This window comes from Setaria viridis, chromosome 6, assembly GCF_005286985.2.
Source record: "Setaria viridis chromosome 6, Setaria_viridis_v4.0, whole genome shotgun sequence".
NCBI classification, from domain to species: Eukaryota; Viridiplantae; Streptophyta; class Magnoliopsida; order Poales; family Poaceae; genus Setaria; species Setaria viridis.
This window is the reverse complement of record NC_048268.2, coordinates 22096226-22112563: the sequence shown is the minus strand read 5'-3', so window position 1 is coordinate 22112563 and position 16338 is coordinate 22096226.

Genomic DNA, 16338 nt, shown 5'->3' with positions numbered 1-16338 from the left:
CCTCTGATTTACATAATGGCCCGGTGGTTGCATTGAGCACTATTTTATTTTTCAAAATTAGAGTTGACTTTTTATGTTGAGAACAATAAAATAACAACCAAGCATTGATCATTTTTGAGCCATTGCTTCTGCATTTTGCTTTGCTCTCTCGCATCGACAAGAAACCCCGACATGCTCTCCGTTTTTTCTCTGTGTAGGAACCATGAAAAATGAAAATGTCAATCAAAGAAAAGAGCATGTTAAAGAGCACGTCATGAAAGTCCCCAATCGGAGGATCAGCACCAAACCTTTCTTTGAGTTGATGGAAGGATGTGATAAGGAAGAACAACAACCGAGTAATGGACAAAACAACCATTGAAGAAGGCAGGAGCAGATGGAATAATTAGAAACATCACACTCTTGTTTTTGCATGTCTTTCTCCCCTCCTCATTTCTCATATCACAAGTTGTGGCAGTGTCAGCATGTTTCCAAAAATTTTTTAGCGTGCCTGTCAAATGGAACGTTCATCACATTGAGCTTAATTTCATATGATTAATATTGATGTTGTTGTTTATGCTATGATGGATCTTGCTGGCTTGTTGATTATTGTATTTAGTTATGCATAGCTTGATAAGTGCTCCCTGAATATGACTTAAAATGAATTTAATGCAAGCTAATTTTTGTGGAGATTAAATGACTTTTATTAAGACCCACATAATTCTTGCTGCTCTCTTATTTAAATTTACTGAAGGCTTATTTTTGTTTTAATGAAATAATTCTTGCAAGAGATCTATCCTATCCAAAGCCATATTTATGCCTTCATGATAAACCGTAGATTGCAAGTTTATGTTTTAGATGAATTGGATTAGGATTGATTTTGGTTGTATGAGACTTAGAAGCTAGTCTGAAATGGACCCGAATTCCCATTTCTGAGAATTCAAGCCTACGCACCTCGGTGATAGTCCCAGGAAGGCGTGCAAATCCCTATCTCAAGTAGTACAAATCCATACAAACATAGAAACAAAGAGAAAAATAGAGTACAAACATCATTATAGATAGCATGAGTATGTATACATCTCAGCAGCGCATGCCGATACAAGTCCATCAGGACTGAATCAAGAAAGGTAAAACATCTACGTAGCGAAAACAAAACCTATGGTGAACTCCATCTTCACAGGCAACTCGAGCGAAGCAGTATCCCTAGTCCTACCATCCGTCATTGATGAAGTCATAGTCGGGCTCCGACCCTAAAAAGCCAACATTTACCCGAGAAGCAGGTAGGCCATGTCAACTCCCAAAAGTAGCAAGCCAAGGAAACAGGGGAATTATACTATATGCATGGGTTAAACCTATATATGGATGTAGAGGTTTATGCAGCAGCAGCAGTAGCAACAACAAATCAAGGAAGCAAAGCACATTATCCTGAGGTTAACACCTCAACAAAGAAGTCTGCCCAAAACACCGGACCCTTCACCCAAGGGTCCAGCTCCCAAACACACTAGGCGATGTGAGAGCTCCCTCCCCTCACATCTCAACGACAATCGCCGATCTATCTGAAAAGAGGGAAGGTAGAAGCACAAGAAAAGTCTAGTCAGAAGTAGCCATAGTCAACAGCACTATCCATAACCAGTGGACATGGACTATAGCTATAGCTTTATAACCTCTGCAGAGGTTATACAACTGTACCCGCACGGATAGAGCCTCAATGGTAGCTAGCCATCCAAACCCCACCTAACAGCCGAAGCCCTAGTAAGTGGATAGCTCACTCCTGTTTCCTCAAGTCTGGAACCATCCTCAGCAGCAGAGCACGCCATCACCAGACCTCGAAGCTGTGAAACCTACCCACGCCGGGGTGCAGTCTGCTCAGAGCAGGCCACCGCCTTGAACTCCTTACACGATCCTCCAATCTGCCTACAGGCTAAGCCCTATCCACTACTAGTCTCGGACCGAACCCCGCCCATACCGTAAGTGAGTGGTAAGTACGAAAAGTAGCTGCTGTGACAGATGGTAAACTAACTTGGTCCATAAGCAGTTGAGAGCGAGCAATCTACCAACAAGTATGTGCTGAAGTACCTACTGCGTACAAGTATGCCACCTTCTCATCAGTGACAAACAAGGTACCCACCACAGATACAGGGCATAGAGAGTCTAGAAAGCTCTCTCCCAGTAAGGCACTCCTTAGTACCAACCATGGCTCGCTCCCGCCAAGAACACATCAAGGAGTCACACTCACCCAAAACACACGCAAGAGTGTTCAAGGAATCCCATCACCAAATCCATGGCAAATGCCCATCCATAACTCAAAAATCATGTATATGGATATATGAGCGGTGGACTAGCTAGGGGTCTTTAGCTAGTCCACGAAAGTAGGTAAACAAGGAAAACAGGATAAACAATTATCAAGGCATGGCTAAAATATTGGGTATGCAATCCATCATCATCAAGCCACCAATATAAGTAAAGCGCTAGCAACTAAGCATGCATAGGTTCGATATGCTTGGGAGTGACATGACAACTTATCCATAGTCGAATGGATCCTCCTCAGCATAGTTGGGGTCTTGAAGGTCTTTTTGGTCATAGCTCGGGTCTAAACAGAACGAGATACGATGAAATGTAAATTAAACGGCATTACATCTAAGCAAAAACTCCAAGAAAGCCAAATTTAGAAGATCCAAATAATACCAAAATGTCTACAAATAGCACGAGCTCGATTTTACGAATTTAACGCAACTGGTTTCATATTTTCTGAGTTAAAATGAATTTGTCATGAATTTTTAAAGATTAAAGGATTTATTTAATTATTTAAATAATTTCAGAAAACATTTATTGGGAGGGACACGTGTCAGCATGGGATTGGTCCATGTGGCATCGTGAGAGGGTGCCACGCTGATGTCAGCATTGATCGGTCAACGGTCATCGTTGACTGGTCAACAATAAGCGTTGACCTGGTCAACATTGATCGGTCAAAGGACAATGGTGGACCCCATAGGTGAGCCCCACAGGTGGGCCCGGCCGGCCACATCAGTGGCATGAGGCGCATGCATGGCGGCGGTGAGCGAGCAGGGCGAGCGGTGATGGCACGCGCGGACGGGTGAGAGCGCGGGCGGGCACGGCACAGGCGAGTGCGGCATGCGAGCGGCGCAGGTGAGCGCGAGCGAGCGCAAGCGCGTGGGCATGGGCTTCCCCGACCACGGTGGCGTGTGGGGCCCTAGTGTCTCGGGCCTGCGGCGGTCGGCGGTGACGCAGCGAGCGGCGGCACCTACGACTACGGCTATGCTTTAGCTAGGAAAGCGGGAGAGAGAGAGAGAGAGAGAGAGAGAGAGAGAGAGAGACGGGCGGCTCACGGCGAGGCTCGGCGAAGGCGTGGCGTCGGTGGCGAGCAGCGGCAGCTAGTGGCTTTGGGCGGCGACTCCTTGGGTGGCGGTGCTTCGGCAGCGGCTCCAGCTCCTCCTCCCGCGGACAGTCTCCCTTCTCCTCTTCTCTTTCCCTCCTTCCTTCTCCTTCTCCCCCTCTTCCTCCTCCTTCCCACAGCCCTGCTCTCTCTCTCTCTCACGCTGGCGAACGGTGGCGGCAGGGAGAGCCCTGGAGGCTTGAGACGGCGAGGAGGTGCCCTAGGGTCCTATTTATGGGTGTGGCAAGGTGATTCGAGGGCAAAGAAGCGGCCGACTGTCCATTGCGTCCGTGCCGCAGGATGGCATGGGGCAAATCCGACGGCTCAGATCTAGGGTTGGAGGTGCGGGGTAAGGGTAGCGGCGTCCTTTCCTCCAAGACGGAAGGTCTTGGAACCAGGCCACAGAGGGATCCCCCGCGAGTGGTGCGCGCCAGTGCAGCGCGGCACGCGCCTGTGACTGCACACACACAACACACGTGCGGTTCACCGGGAGGTAGACAACGGCACTACAGCGCGCGAGCGGCTGACAGGTGGGTCTGGTGAGGTAGCGAGCGAAGGAAGGGGTGAGCGAGCGAGCAGGCCGACCTGGACTACTGGGCTGCGCGAGCATGTGCGGTGCGGCTAGGCGGAGCAGGCGCGTGCGGCCTTGGGCTGGTAGTAGTGTGGTGGGCCAAGCGAGGGGAGAGGGCGAGCTTGGCCGGCAAGGTGTTGCGTGGCCTAGCTGGGCCGGGCGGTAGTGGCCGGTGGGTTAGGAGGTTAGATTAGTTTTTGGTTTTTATTTGAATTAGGTTTAGGTTTTAAATTTAGTTTGAATTTTTAATTGAATTCAAAATTCAAACCTCACATAATCAAGAACTCCAAATAAAATTTGAGAAGATCCAAATCATACCACACATATTTTTGAAATGGAATTTAGGGTGAGAGAGAATTATCTAGCTTTTCAAATGAGCACACAATTCAAACAAAAAAGTTTTAAATTTTTGCAAATTTTCACTCATAAAAATGTTAACATTTTTTGGAATATTACAGTCTCCCCCCCCCATGAGAATTTCATTCTCGAGATTTAAGCTTGGATCTCCTACTCAAACAGGTGTGGAAACTCCTTTAAATATGCCTCTTTCTCCCAAGTTGCCTCCCTCTTGGTATGGTTGCTCCAAAGCACTTTGCAGTATGGCACGGACGTCCTCCTCATAGCCTTTTCTGCATGATCCAAGATCTTGATTGGGTACTCAGCATACTCCAAGGTGTCCTGCAAGTCTAGTGCCTCAGTGTGAACCTCCTCCTCATGAATCTTAGACACTTCCTCAACTGTGAGATGTGAAACACAGGGTGCACTACAACCATGCTCTCCGATAAGGCAACCTTGTAGGCAAGGTCTCCAGTCCTCTTAATCACCTAGTAGGGTCCCACAAACATGCAAAGCTTTCGCTTAATCAGAAATCTCTTGGTTCCTCGGAGCGGTGAGACTTTGAGGTAGATGTGATCACCAACTTCAAAAGACAAGTCTATCCTTCTCTTATCTGCGTAACACTTCTAGCGACTCTGAGCAATCTTTAGGTTCTCTCGGACCTTGCTCACATTCTCTTTATCCTGCTTGATAGTTTTTGGCCAAAAGAGTGTCCTCTCTCTAACCTTGGACCGCATCAGAGGTGTCCTGTAATGCCTTCTGTAGAGAGCCTCAAATGGTGACATTTGAAGACTGGCCTGGTAACCATTGTTGTAGGAAAACTCGGCAAAAGACAATATGCTCTCCCAATCCGCTCCATAGGTAAGCACACAAGCCCTCACATTCCCTTTAGAATTTGGTTCACTCTCTCGGTCTGTCCATCTGTCTATGGGTGGAATGTTGTGTTGTACTCCAAACTAGTCCCCATAGCCTTGTGGAAACTCTTCCAGAACTTGGCAACAAACTGCGGACCCGTGTTGGACACGATACTATTAGGTGCTCCATGTAGCCTCGAAATATTGTCGATGAACAGCTCTACAAGCTTCTTGGTCTGGAAGGTGCTCTTCACCCGTATGAAGTGAGCTACCTTGGTAAGCTTGTCCACAATTACCCAAATTGAGTCATTTCCCTTTTGAGTCTTGGGCCAACCCACAATGAAGTCCATGGAGATGTCTTCCACTTCCAAACTGGTATCTCAAACGGTTTAAGCAACCCTGCTGGTCTCTGGTGTTCAACCTTCACTCCCTTGCATGTGTCACAACAGGTGACGTGGTTAGCTATGTCAACCTTCATATCTTTCAACCAAAACCTCTCCTTCAAATCTTGGTACATCTTAGTGCATCCTGCGTGGATAGAGTACCTCGAGTCATCAGCTTCCTTTAGACTACACTCACGAATAGCTTGATCTTTGGGTACACAGATCCTATCCTTCAACCAAACAGTGCCTCTATCATCCATTCTGTAATCGGTTGCCTTGCCTCTCTTCATCTGCTCCCGAAGTGACTCAATTTCTGAACAGTGCACTTGTGCCTGTCTAATCCGATCTTCCAAGTCATACGTCACTTGTAGTTCACAAAGTTGCCCCTGCTCAATGATATCCAGCTTAAGCTTCTTCATCTCCTCACACAAATTAGGTTGCTCTTATCTCACCATTATGTTGTTGCAGTAGGCTTTCCTCCTCAGAGCGTTGGCCACAACGTTGGCTTTTCTGGGGTGGTAGTAAATCTCCAACTCATAGTCCTTAATGAGCTCCATCCATCTCCTCTTTCTCATGTTCAACTCGAACTAAGTGAAGTACTTCAAGCTCTTGTGGTCGGTGTAGATCTCACACTTGTTGTTGATCAGGTAGTGCCTCCCAATCTTGAGAGCATGCACAACAACTGCTAACTCCAAATCGTCTGTCGGGTAGTTCTCTTCATGCTTCTTCAGCTGTCTAGATGCATAGGCCACGACCTTTCCTTCTTACATCAACACACAACCCAAACCTTACTTGGAAGCATCATAGTACACCACAAAATCCTTCTTGATATCTAGTAGAGTCAGCACTGGAGTGGTGGTAAGTTTCGACTTAAGCTCCTGAAAACTCTTCTCGCAAGCTTCAAACCACTCAAACTTCATGTTGTTCTTTAGCAGTTTGGTCATAGGCTTGGCTATCTTGGAGAAGTTCTCAATAAACCTCTAGTAGTATCCTGCCAAACCAAGAAAGCTCCTGATCTCTGTCACGTTGTGAGGTTGCTCCCACTCTGTGATTGTTTCAATCTTAGCTAGATCAATGGCTACTCCCTTTGCTGACAACACGTGACCTAGGAAGGCAACTTCCTCCATCCAGCACTCACACTTGTTGAACATGGCATAAAGCTGGTGTTGCTGTAACCTCTCTAGCATGATCTGAAGGTGCTCCTCGTGCTCTTCTGCTGTCTCGGACTAGATTAGAATATCATCAATGAAGACCAAGACAAACTTTTCTAACTCCTTCATAAAGATCTTGTTCATCATAATCATGAAGTAAGCAGGTGCATTGGTCAAGTCGAAAAAAACCACTGTGAACTCGTACAACCCGTACTGAGTAGTGAACGTGGTCTTGGATATGTCACTTTCTCGAATCTACATCTGGTGGTACCCCAATCTTAAGTCAATCTTGGAGAAGGACTTCCCTTTCCTGAGCCGGTCAAGCAGATCGTCAATCCAAGGCAAAGGATACTTGTTCTTAATAGTCACAGAGTTGAGAGTTCGGTAGTCCACACACATCCTCATCGATCCATCCTTCTTCTTCACAAATAGAATGGGTGACCCCACGGTGAAGCACTTGGTCGAATGAAATCTTGCTCAAGAACCTTCTTCAACTGTTTCTTCAGTTCATCTAGCTCATCGGCCGACATCCAGTACAGTCGTTGTGCTACAGGTCCTGCGCTGGGTATCAGCTCAATCACAAACACCACATCCCGATCTGGGGGTAGTTTGTGGCAGAACCACCCAAATTAACCCGGCTAAAGTGTGCTCAACATCGCCTCAAATGCGAATAGACACTTTAATCGAATTAAGATGGTAGTCCATCGGGTTCCACCAAATACAACCATGTGTTTCTGATCGAAACAAGCATACCAAGCTCGCACGAAGACGAGTCCAGAGATTACAAAAATTCAGATAACATATTACAGGTCCCAAATTAAATTATTACAAACAAAGTTTCAAATGCATAAAGTAGTTCAGAGTTCAAATGCAGCGGAAAAATAAACGATAGTTCTAACGTCGATACATGATATCACTCACCACGATCCTCACCGACCAAGGATGGGTCCTACTCAACCGTCCAACCCGGAGGGAGCTGGGACGGCCAAGTCACACTGGCAACCAAGTCATCAACATCAACATTACCTGAAAACAAGGCAACAAGTAAGGCTGGGTATACTAATACTTCACAAGACTTACCCATCCGGTGGTATCTAATCCACCGACTCTGAGACATGCAAGGCTTCTTGGCTGAGGGGTTTGTTTTGCCAAAAGCTTCTAAAGTAGGTCCTTGCTTTCAAGTTTTAGCATCAAATTCTAGTTGATTAACCATTGTAGGTAAGAATCTATTCTACTCAATATTAAGCATCATCCTTGTTCACCTTCTTACTCAATGCAGGAAAAGAGGTCAAGCAGTCCCAAACTGTGAGAAGCAGATGATTCGAATCGAATTTCCTAACCTTGCAAGGTGGACCTAAACACACGACAATGCGTACCGCCACGGTTCACATATATCAATGGTTCCCATCAATTCATGGCGATTATCCAGATCCCACTTATTTTGGATACAAGGCGCCACCGGTCCCGAAATGACGTCGTACCGTGACTGTACTTGTAACCACATGAGGCCTCAGGAGAACTCAATTCCAGAGAGAGTGGGGGAATGGTCCACGCCAGTTCAATCAGGTACTAGGCTTACTGATTCCCCATACTCTCACCATGTGTTTAGTACGTTCAAAAACTTGACGAAGACTGCCACACGTTTCGACCTTAGCAGTTTTTCCTCTATACAGATGGGGCATCAACCATCTCAGAACAAAGTACCAAGCCCCACCCGTCAACCTTATGATTCCAACATAAGTGAACAAGCAACTCCTATAGCTCGCGAGTGATAGGAAATCACTCGACTTTTACCGTGTCCCTATCTAGCATAGCAACTAGTCAACTTAACATGCTAATATTCAAGTCATGGGTACTAGGAGCATGCAACTAAGGTTTCAAGCAACTCCTACAAACTTAATGCAGATACATAAGTAACATAAGTATTGCATAATTTGGGAACCAGGGTTATGCTCTGGGACTTGCCTTCTTATCCTACATTAGCTTGGGGCTCTTCCGAATCAAGGTTCGGGTCTTGAGTCATCTCAATTAGGTTCAACTCCGCAGGAGGGTGTTCTTCTTCAGCTTCAAGGAACTAGCTTGTAAGTTCTGTCCGTGAGGTTAGCTTCTACATGAGATGCATATGCACAAGATTTCAATTACATGCTTTCACGACGATTGCATTTCATAGATTGCATTTCGAGCACATTCACCTAGACAAGATTTTGAACTTTTATCTTCTTCATGAAGTAAGGTGTGTTGTGATTTAAACTTGGGTTTGATTTTGATGGTGATTGTGTACACATATAAGATTTTAATAACTTAGAATTCATAAAATAAGGTGGGGGTTAGTTTGGTGCTACTTGGCAATCATTTGGAAAGTTATCCTATTTCTAAATTATAAACAAACATAATTAAGCATTTACTACTTTACCATTTCTATTAAGCATTGAATTTAAAACAATGTGAACATCAGGAATTCCAATAGCACAGATTACAGATCTTGAACATGCATGTCAAAAGTAGGCTAACAAAAGTGGTTTCATACTTTTCAGAGCTTTCTATAATTATAAGGCATTTATTGGCTTGTATAAAAAATAACACTCAGTGCAAAATACAAGACAGTAACATGCATAAGAATATTTTTCAGTGAAACTAGACATCGCCTGGAGTTCAACAAAATTAGTTTCACATTTTTACCATTTTCTACATGTTTTCAAAGTTTCAGCCATTTTATTCAATTTTAAACCAAAAAGGATAGATATGTTTTACGTCCAGGCCCTTGATACTCTTAAACGTTCACAACGACGTCCTATCATTCCATGACTTAGACTTTGGAAAGAAAAGGGGCCTTGCAATGTGGCCCTCAGGCTCGGCCAGCGGCACGGCGAGCTCGATTCCGGTGAGCGCCGGCGGGGAAGGGGCAAGGTGAGGTCCTGGGCATGATGAGGGGCTCACCTAGGGCTTGTGGGCTATGGGCATCGAAGGCAAAGGATAGCCGGCAGTGATTGGTGACGGTGAGGTAGCGGCCGTGGCAAAGGAGCTCTTGCTCCGGCGACAGCGATGGTGGAGAGGGTCGGGGGCTAGCTCGAGGAGCTGCGGGGGTGTACGGGTGGTCCACCCGTGGGCTTAGGGGGTGGTGGTGAGGCTCGGAGGGGAGAGCTTGATGGCGAGGTGGCAAAGGCGAAGCGGTAGAGCTTTGGTGCGGAGAGAAGGAGGCGGGCAGCGCCGGCGAGGGGGTTTTCATCCCCATTTATAGCAGCAGAGGGGTGCGGAGGGGCTCAACAAGCGTCGGGGAGCACGGAGGTGGCCGACGACTGGCGAAGGAGGCGTGCGGCGTGGCAGTTGGCTGTGGCGGCGTGCGCGTGTGGGCAAGCAGTAGTGGATTGGCGAGGAGCGATTGTGGCGTGGAGCAGCTACATCGGGCCTACCGGGGAGCATGGAGGTGGTCGGCGACTGGAGAAGGAGGCGTGCGGTATGGCAGTTGGCTGTGGTAGCGTGCGCATGGGGGCAAGCGGCGGAGGATTGGCTTGGAGCGATTGTAGCGTGGAGCATCTGCATTGTCGCGCACGCGAACTTGCGGAGGAGGCATGCTCGACTCGTCCCATCACTACGGTGAATGGCTGGGCGGTGATGGCCATTGGCAAGCGACAATGTGGCGGTCGCAGTAGCGGCGCAGGCAGGCGCGCGGCTAGGAACTGGCCGGAGGAGATAGGCCGGTCGGGAGGGTGAGATGGTGCACTCATGCAATTGGGCGAGCGTTGGGGATGTGTTGTCCCATCACCCGCGGTGACTGATCAGCAGTGCTGCGCCATCATGGGTGGCGCGACGTGTCGCACCACAACACACCGTGCGTGATCACCCCTGATCGCGTGCACGTGCTGTCGCGGGTGTGTGTGTAGGCAGGAACTTTGAGCAAGGTTTTCTCCAAAATTTGAATTCAAACTTCAAATTTTCCAAAACTAGAAGATGTAGATGGTATTACTGGCTACCACTTTTACAAAAGCGGCCAGGTGAAAAACTCAACGGATTTTGAGTTAAAATTGGGCAAAGTTTGGAAGAACGCTGGCTTAGGCTGAATTTGAAATTTGCCCCAATTTCGGTTGAAGTTGGGTTCCATTTTTTATTGTCTTCCGCTCAAAATCAGAGGAAGCTCAAATACCAAAAGCTGTTTAGTCTGAAAAGTTTTACAACTTTTATATTGGCCAAAAGTTGAGTTTATATATGAAATTTGTTTTTAACTCCTACCCCCAATTAAGTGCTTTTTAGGGTATTTTTTAGGGAATTTGAAAGGATTTTGAGTTTGGTATTTGCAATTTGGCTCATTTCTAACCTTTCCTCCTAATTTCTCTTGTTCTATCCTTTTCAATTCTATATTGTCCTTTTGAAATCTAGGGTTGTCACATAGTTCTGTCAGCTCTTCTGGAAACATGTGAGGAAACTCAAACACAATGGGTACCTCTTCAAGGGTCTTGGAATCCAACTTGCATAACATCGAGGCTATCTTGGGGTACAAAGGCTCAAAATATACTTGAACTCCACTTGGATGCTCCAATCTGACAAAGCGGGGGTTACACGAAACCAGCCCCTTGTGCTTAGCCATCCAATCCATTCCCAAAATCACATCAGTGCTTGAAGACTTCAACATAGTCAAATCTGCTAGGAACTGCTGCTTCTCGATAACTATTGGAATTGCCTTGCACTCTAGGGTGCTCCTGACTTCTCCTAGGGGAGAACTAGTTGAGACCGTTCTTCCACAAATTTAGTTGGGAGAGACCGTTCTTCCACAAACTTAGTTGAAACATAGGAAAACTTGGCACTGGTATCAAAAAAAGTGTAGCTTTAACTAAATCAACTAGAAACTCACCGGGAGCAACGTCTGGAGCTGCTGTAGTGTCCTCAGCTGTCAAGTGGTTTAGGCATCCTCAAGTAGGTGGTGGTGTTATCCTTGCCGCGTTTCTCGATGGCTGTCCTCTTGGTGCGTGCGTCTTGACGGGCGTCTAGTACTAGCCAGTGCGATACTATCCTCCTGCCTAAGCCTTCTGCGGACACTCATATACTTGTGCTCGAGCTGACGGCATGTGTAGTAGACAATAAACTTTGCACCATTAGGTGTGGTAGACTACCGGGGTCTTGGCTTCCATATACCTAAGCTTCCACCTCCTGCACTGGGGTTCTTGTACTGTTGTTGCTATGTAGGGTAGCTGCGTGGCTTCTGCTACTGAAATTGAAGGGGTCCTGTCCTCAGACTCTAACACAGCCCTGAGCGTCCAAACTGCTCCTGACGCTTCCTCTTGTGTCCACGAAACTCCTTAAACTCCAGCCTCGACTTCACCACTTAGAGTGCCTTGCCCACAAGTGTGTGTAGAGTAGGGAAGTCATGAGCAAACAAGTGCATCTCCATGTCACGATGAAGTCCCTTGCGAAACCAGTACATCTTCTTTTTCTCCATGTTAGTGTCATCCGGTGCGTACCTCATCAGCTCTTGAACTCATCGGGTAGAGTAGGTAAGTCATGAGCAAACAAGTGCATACTCTTGCACTTTCATGTTCCCCATCTTCAAGTTTCGGAACTCATCGGCGTTCTGATCCATGACTGCTTCTGGGATATGGTGGTCACGAAAAGCTGCAGCGAACTCATTCCATGTGATATGAGCTGGGTTGGCGTGAGAGTCACAATAACTACCCCACCAAGCGCATGCTCTCCCAATCAGCTGGTTAGTGGCTAGCGCCACACACTCCTCATCTGTACAATCTGTCAGGTCCAGCTTCTTCTTGATCTCCCTCAGCCAGTTGTTTGCGTCCAGTGGGTTGTCAGAGTTGTCGAAAGTGGACGGACGAAGATTGGTAATGTAACAACCCTGGTCGAATCTTTCAAGTTAATCTTAATCCGAGTCCCTAATTCCGCTGACTCAGCTCCCCCGAGCTTAAGTGCTCAACCTCCAGTTCCGGTACCGACCCCTGAGAACTCAACCCTTTTTCGCCGGTTCCCAGCTTCGACCCCTGTAAACCCCAACCCACCCCACCGGATCCTTCAAAGTCTCACCCACAGTGTCTCCTTTCAATCTGGAGCAGAGGATAAACCGAGACTGACCGGTGGACCCTCAAATCTTTTCCCCCGGATCTCCCGAAGCAGACGCAATCGAGCGGCCTGCACCACATCAGAGCTCCCCCGCCGCGTGGCTCAACTCCTCCGACCCCCGCCGCTCCGCCCAGTCGCTGGCCGCGAGCAGATGGATTCCCACGCCTTCCTCCCCAATCGCAGCGGAAGCCCCTCTGCAACCTTTCTGCGGTGCCCCGTCTCGCTCGCGCCCTCGCCGGCCACGCCTTGGTGCTCTGTCGCTGCTGTGGCAGAGCTTTGCCGCCTACTGCATCAAACCACCTCGCGGCTCGCGCCCATCATCACCTCACCTGACCCCCGGCTGCAAGCCCCGATGCCTTCCGGCTTTTCCGCCGCCTCTCCACAGTTGCGCCGCCCCAAATGCGCTATGTGACGATTTCCTCCATCGCCAACCCCGACTCCGGCCGTGACAGCTCCTTTTTCCGCCTTGCCAGAGCTGTGCCCGGCAAACCGCTGTTTCGTGCTTGCCCGCGCAGCCGCAGCCCGCCTGTCTCATCACCTGTGCAACCTCGCGTATAGTGTCGTTCCCCCTGTCACACCCATCAAATCCACCGCACGACGACGCCCACCCCCACCAAACCGCAACCACCGGCAAAACCGCACCTGCGCCGCCCTGTCTCCAATGCCCAATGGCCGAAGGCGTCATCTCTGAAGTCCTGCTCCGCCGCCCATCGCCGCTCAATCGCTTCCATGGCAGCGCACTCCATTCTTTTCCTTCCCGGTCTTCGTGCTGCTCCAGCTCTCTCTCTTCCGCGTAGCTATAAAAGGGAATGCCCGAGTCCTACCTGAGTTCCCTTCGCCATCGCTGCCTTACCGCCTTGTTTCTCTGTTTCGTGCTCGAGCACCGCCACCTATGTTCCTGAGGAACTCTCCTCTCCGCTCAACACCCGCCTTTCCCAATCCACCCAGCCGCTTGCTCCTCCGCACTGTGCTAGAGCTTTCTTGTTGTCCACAAGAAGCACCGCCGCCGCCGGAGTACCGCTGGACATCGCCGCTACCCAAGCCTTAGTGCTTCAGTCTTTCCGCCCAAGTCTGCTCCTTCCCAATCCCAAAGCTTCACCTATAAACCGAAGGTAAGCTACCAACCCCTTTTTCGTCTTGCCCGACCCTCTCTGTTCGACCGACCCTTTTTCCGTCTCGCCCGACCCTCTCTGTTCGACCGACCCCTTTTCCGTCTCACCCGACCCTCTCTGTTCGACCGACCCCTTTTCCGTCTTGTCCGACCCTCTCTGTTCGACCGACCCCTTTTCCGTCTCGCCCGACCCTCTCTGTTCGACCGACCCCTTTTCCGTCTCGCCCGACCCTGTCTGTTTCACCGACCCCTTTCCGCCTCACCCGAGGACTCGGATGTATCCTTTTCCTTGACCCGAGGGTATATGTGTAAAAATCGGGGACTTCTCTGTGTTAAGTCTAAGGACCCCCAGCACAGCTATTTCTCTAGTCTAAGGGTCAGATCATAAGTTTCTTCCAATCTGACCCTTGGTCTTGTTCTCTATCCACTGAAGCTTGAACCTCCACGCTTTTTCTGTAGCTTTGCTACAAGTTTCTGGGCTAAACCTTGCAAGTATTGCTGTTGAAATAACCGTCTAAGCACTAACTCCTGCTTTTGCATTCGTGTAGAGCTAAGTCTCGCCGACGGCGTCTACAAACTGCATCTGGTGCCAGAAGACGGAGCAGTAGCTGAGCCGCCGACCGTAGGAGCTGTAGCAGAACCCTCAGAAGACCAGTTCTCCTCCCCTCCACTTGAAGGCAAGCCCCGGAGCATGAACCCATTTTCTCTAAAACCTACACATGCCTTCCATTGTTGTATGTGCGTTTAAGTACAGGAGTTGTTTGCGACCATAGATGCATGGCATAGTTCCTTTGATCTGAACACTAGTTTGTTGGACCGAGTAGTGGCTATGCTTACACAGGAAATGGTAAAAGTTGAGTGATTTCTTGTCACTCGTGAGTTATAGGAGTTGGTTGTTTCTCCTTCTGTTACAACTATAAGGACGATGGACGGGGCAGGGTTTTGGTTAACTCTTTTGGTGGTCGGCTGATCGCCCCGTCTGTCTATGGAATCTATTAAGGCCCGACAGTGGTGGTGTTCGTGATCAAGTGTTTGAAAGTACTAATCTCATACCTAGTATGGGATGGGGAAGCCTAGTACCTGATTGAACTAGGGCATGGCTTATACCCCTGCTGTCCCTGGAACGAGGTTCCCATGGTGCATCATGTGGGTGCAAGTGCGGTCACAGTACGGTAGAGGCCGGGACTGTGGAGCATTGCATGCCAAGGGAAGTTTGGACCTGACACGTGCCTGGGAATTGATGGGGACGGCCGACACAGGAAGCGACCCATGTGGTGCGCGGATGTCGTGAGATTAGGTTCACCATGCATGGTTAAGAAACTCGAATCGATTCGTCTGCCTCTCACAGTTTGAGACTGCTTGATCGCTATGCTACACTGAGTAATAAAGGAATCTGATGATGGCATGGTCTTGATGATGTTTTATATACCTAAGGTTGGATCTATATTTGCTTAGAGTAAGTTGCCAACTTAGACTGGTTAATGCACTTAGAATCTAAGCTAAAACTTGAAAGCAAGGACCCACGGTAGTCGTTGTTGGCAAACAAAACCCCTCAGCCAAAGAGCCTTGCATGTCTAGAGTTGGTGGAGTAGTTTACCACCGGTCGGTTAAGTCTTGTTGAGCTTAGAAGCTCAGCCTTGTTTGTGGCTCTCTTTTCAAGTGAAGTCGCCGCTCCTGAGCTTGTTCCTGTTGGCACTTGGCCGCCCCAGCTCCCTCCGGGTTGGACGGTCGAGTGGGATCCCTCCTCAGACGGCGAGGAAAGGGATCACTGATGTCCTGATCGGCCTCATCACGGACGTCCGACCCCAACGAGTAGCTTCCGCTTGTTTTATCTTCTGTTGTTTTCTTCAGAACTTGTTAAACTCTGATTTACAACCAAGTGTGTAACAATTTGTTAATCTTTTGGTGGACCTATTGCATTCTCTGGAACCGCTCACCTTCGTGTGAGTTTGCTAACTCGGTCCTGTTAAGTGGTCAAATCGGATGAAATCCGACGGCACTTCATGTTAACTTGACTAAGGCATGAGTGTCGTGTGTTAGGCAACTTAACCGTGCCTTAATCAGGCTAATCCGAGGTGGATCCGCCACAGGTAAACCCCTCAACCTTCCTCTACAAAGTCTCAATTGGCGGGTTCCTGCATTGTCCCCCCTACTGGTTAAACTGGAGCAAAGCACCAGCCATGGTCTGCATCAGCTGTGTCTGAACAGCCATCACCACTACAAGGTTAGGTGGTGGCGGTGTCTGCTAGTCCTTTGCTCCTCCTGCATTCACATCCTGCTCCTACTCCTCCTAACCCTCCTGGTATGCTTCTCCCTCAGCACTAGCTGCGTCTTCCTATACCTCCATCTCTAGGACATGGCCACCATGTCATCCGCGGCGACCTCCATGGAGTCCACCTCGGGGAGTGCGACCTCCACGGTGACCATGACCTCTGCTGGGCTTAGGCCCATCCTGGTTGGCCGCTTCTTCGAAATGGTGCAGGAACCGTCTTGACCTCCTTA